A 5,000-nucleotide genomic window follows, 5' to 3' on the forward strand; every position below is an offset into this window, starting at 1 on the left:
CGGTTTTGTAAAAAGCAAAAGAAAATGATAAAAACTTCAAAAATTAAAATCATTCGAGATGTAGGAAAATTTAAAAACTTAAATTTAGACATGTTTTGCAAAAAGTGTAGGGAAAATGTAAAACGGCTATAACTTTTGCATACGATGTCAGAAAAAAAGTATAATATATCAAAATGTTCAGCACAAAAATCCGCATCCGATTTTGACCGCCTACGGCCTGTTTGCAAATTTTTAGAATCCTCAAATTCTAAAAGGAAAAAAGTTATGCTCAAATTTCTGTTTTTTTTGAATTTTTGTTAAATCTGGTCAAACTATGGTCAAACTACTTATTCAAGAAGTATTAGTGTTACTAAATAATTATTCAAGAATATTAGTGTTACTAAATAATTATTTCAGTTTTTTTGAATTTTGGTCAAATCTGGTCAAACTGTGGTCAAACAATGGTCAATCTAATTATTGAAGGAATATTAGTGTTACTAAATAATTATTTCAGTTTTTTTTGAATTTTGGTCAAATCTGGTCAAACTGTGGTCAAACTATGGTCGAACTACTTATTCAAGAAATATTAGTGTTACTAAATAATTATTGTTTTTTAGAACAATAGTTTCAAACTCAAATAGTGAAATGTGTGACTTCATGCTCAAGCTAAATTCCTGAGGGTTAATAGGATTGACATCTTACTATTGTCAGGAAAACAACAAGCGCAGACTTGGAAACGAGGGAGAATAGAACCCAGAAGTTAAGCGTGCTCAGGCTGGAGTAGTGAGAGGATGGGTGACCGTCTGGGAAGTTAGATGATTTGAAATGATGAGGGGTGATTAGAAATTAGAGGTAAAAATAATTCAGAAATTTGAAAATAAAAAAAAATTCAAATTTTTTTTTAAAAAAAATTCAAAAAAAAAAATCATAAAATTGCCTTTAGTACCGGTTGGTGTTACCAACCGGGACTAAAGGTGGACCTCCAAGCAGCGGCCACGTGGAGGGCCTTTAGTCCCAGTTCGTGTAAGAACCGAGACTAAAGGGGGAGACTTTAGTAACGACCCTTTAGTCCCGGTTCCAGAACCGGGACTAAAGGCCCTTATGAACCGGGACTAAAGGCCCTTTTTCTACTAGTGAAAGTATGCCATGCTGTGTACCAGATCTATTGTATACCCTACCACTGAGTTTGGCAAGGGAGTACAATAGTGATCTAGGAGTAGATCACTGGACAACGGTCAAAATTATCCTTAGTGGAATAAGGATATGTTTCTCCATTATGGAAGTGACAAAAGGTTCATCGTAAAGGGTTACGTCGATGCAAGTTTTGACACTGATCCAGATGACTCTAAGTCTCAATCTGGATACATATTGAAAGTGGGAGCTATTAGCTAGAGTAGCTCCGTGCAGAGCATTGTAGACATAGAAATTTGCAAAATACTTACGGATCTGAATGTGACAGACCCGTTGACTAAAATTATCTCACAAGCAAAACATGATCACACCTTAGTACTCTTTGGGTGTTAATCACATAGCGATGTGAACTAGATTACTGACTCTAGTAAACCCTTTGGGTGTTGGTCACATATCGATATGAACTATGGGTGTTAACCACATAAAGATGTGAACTATTGATGTTAAATCACATGGCGATGTGAACTAGATTATTGACTCTAGTGCAAGTGGGAGACTGAAGGAAATATGCCCTAGAGGCAATAATAAAGTTATTATTTATTTCTTTATTTCATTATAAATGTTTATTATTCATGCTAGAATTGTATTAACCGGAAACATAATACATGTGTGAATACATAGACAAACATAGTGTCACTAGTATGCCTCTACTTTTTTTGAAGGTCAACAACAGTGGGAGAGGCTCCCACTGACTTTTGTATTACTCACAAAGAACCAGTTACACCATTGTTACAAGTGGGTTTCTTGGCCCCCCGGCCAAGACTCTTATGAGGCTACGAAGGCAAGTATTACAATTGTTTTATGTATGAATCTAGGAAAGGACGCAACTCCTCCCTACAATTCTGAACCAACAGGGTCAAAAGCTCTTTGAATCTAGCCAGCCATGAACCAAAAGAGTGTGGAATCCCTCTGAAATGCTGATTATTCCTCTCCTTCCACAAGCTCCATGCAGCCATCAAGAAGATGTCCATAAACAGTGGTCACCGCCAATGATCTCTGCCAGCGTGCAGCAGCGCGAGCCTGTTCCCAGTGCTTGGCCAAAGCATACCAACCTTATCCCATCATTGTTGGCTGAACGGGCAAGTGAAGAAGAGGTGTTCCACCGTTTCCTCAGGAGGGTTCTGACAAAGCATGCATGTGTAAGTGTTGCCCGCCACGACAAAGTGCCTGCGTCTCAGCATGTTCCTAGTGTTAAGGCGATCAACAAACAACAACCAGCCAAACATTTTGAATTTGATCGGGCTTTTAGCCTTCCATAGCCAACGGAAGGCATCCTCAGCCACTGTATCTCTGAAGTAGTGATCATAATATCGCTTGGAGGAGAAAGCCCCACCAAGGTTCCATTCTCAGGCATCGGTGCACCCCCCATCAAGAAGCACATGCATCGTTCCTTGTTGGATATCTCTGACTTCCTCTCTAGCGTGTGTGGACAGCGGCAGGTGGAAGATCAAGCTCGGGTCCGTAGCAGTGAGAATATTGGCAACCGGCTCATCTTCGTTTAAGCAAAAAGAGAAAGCTCTGGGGTAAATCTCCATTAATGGGGCGTCACGGTCGTCAAACCAGACGTCTTTCCAGAACAGGGAGGACGATCCGTTGCCCAGAGTGACTCTGGTGATCCCACGGAAAACATCGCTGAGCTGCATTACATCACGCCACCAGAAAGAGCCAACAGGGTCCATCGCATGCGATACTCTATCCGTGTAGTAAGTATCCCAGATCATAGTCACCCAGGGGACATCATGGTGATTATAAAACTTAAACAGATGCTTCAGAAGCAGTGCCACATTCTGTGTCTTTATATCGATGATCCCAAGCCCACCTTTGCATTTGGGCCTACAGACCAACTCCCAGGCTGCTAGGGAGTTGTTTTTGACACCATCTTCAGAGTTCTTCGCCCAGAGACAGTATCTGCGCAGCTTATCAAGGTGCTCAATCACTTTTGGGTGAAGCTTGATTGTACACATGGCATAAATTATCATCGACGTCACTGCCGAGTTTACCAAAGTGAGTTTTGCCCCAGAGGACATCAAAGACAGAGCCGTGGACATTTTCCTCTCCACCCCATGCACAAGTGGCATGAGCTCAAGCAATGTTGGCCTGGTCGTGCCCATGGGGAGGCCGAGATAGGTGAACGGCATTGAGCCAACCGAGCAGCCAAAAACTTGAGCCAATTGCAACGCGCGCTGTTGATCAAGATTAATAGGGATGAGGGTGGATTTGTGGAAGTTAATCTTCAAACCAACCGAAGCCGCATAGTCCTCAAAGATGGTTAAGTTTCCTAACCATAGACATGAGTTGTCATTTGATTAACGGGATCACATCATTAGGAGAATGATGTGATTGACTTAACCCATTCCGTTAGCTTAGCACTTGATCGTTTAGTATGTTGCTATTGCTTTCTTCAGGACTTATACATGTTCCTATGACTATGAGATTATGCAACTCCCGTTTACCGGAGGAACACTTTGTGTGCTACCAAACATCACAACGTAACTGGATGATTATAAAGGTACTCTATAGGTGTCTCCGAAGGTACTTGTTGGGTTGGCGTATTTCGAGATTATGATTTGTCACTCCGATTGTCGGAGAGGTATCTCTGGGCCCTCTCGGTAATGCACATCACTATAAGCCTTGCAAGAATTGTGACTAATGAGTTAGTTGCGAGATGATGTATTACGGAACGAGTAAAGAGACTTGCCGGTAACGAGATTGAACTAGGTATTGAGATACCGACGATCGAATCTCGGGCAAGTAACATACCGATGACAAAGGGAACAACGTATGTTGTTATGCGGTTTGACCGATAAAGATCTTCGTAGAATATGTAGGAGCCAATATGGGCATCCAGGTTCCGCTATTGGTTATTGACCGAAGACGTGTCTCGGTCATGTCTACATAGTTCTCGAACCCATAGGGTCCGCACGCTTAAAGTTAGATGACGATCGGTATTATGAGTTTTGTGTTTTGATGTACAGAAGGTAGTTCGGAGTCCCGGATATGATCACGGACATGACGAGGAGTCTCGAAATGGTCGAGACATAAAGATTGATATATTGGAAGCCTATATTTGGATATCGGAAGTGTTCCGGGTGAAATCGGGATTTTACCGGAGTACCGGGAGTTACCGGAACCCCCCCGGGAAGTAATGGGCCTATTGGGCCTTAGTGGAGAAGAGAGAGGGCAGCCAGGAGGTGGCGCAGGCCCTCCTTGCCCCAGTCCGAATTGGACAAGGGAAGGGGGCGGCGGCCCCCCTTCTCCTTCCTTCTCCACCTCCTCCTTCCCCCCTTCTCCTACTCAAACTAGGAAAGGAGGGAGCTCCCTGGCGCGCCCTCCCCTGGCCGGCCGCCTCCTCCCCCCTGGTCCTTTATATACGGGGGCAGTGGGGCACCTCTAGACACAACAATTAATCTCTTGATCTCTTAGCCGTGTGCGGTGCCCCCCCACCATATTCCACCTCGATCATATCGTAGCGGTGCTTAGGCGAAGCCCTGCGTCGGTAGCATCATCATCACCGTCACCACGCCGTCGTGCTGAAGGAACTCTCCCTCAAAGCTCGGATGGATCGGAGTTCGAGGGACGTCATCGAGCTGAACGTGTGCTGAACTCGGAGGTGCCGTACGTTCGGTACTCGGATCGGTCGGATCGTGAAGACGTACGACTACATCAACCGCGTTGTGCTAACGCTTCCGCTTTCAGTCTACGAGGGTACGTGGACACACTCTCCCCTCTCGTTGCTATGCATCACCATGATCCTGTGTGTGCATAATTTTTTTTTTAAAATTACTACGTTCCCCAGCAGCTAGCCCGACGACCTCGGCACGCGCAGGTCC

Source organism: Triticum aestivum, chromosome 6D (genome assembly GCF_018294505.1).
Source record: "Triticum aestivum cultivar Chinese Spring chromosome 6D, IWGSC CS RefSeq v2.1, whole genome shotgun sequence".
Classification (NCBI taxonomy): domain Eukaryota; kingdom Viridiplantae; phylum Streptophyta; class Magnoliopsida; order Poales; family Poaceae; genus Triticum; species Triticum aestivum.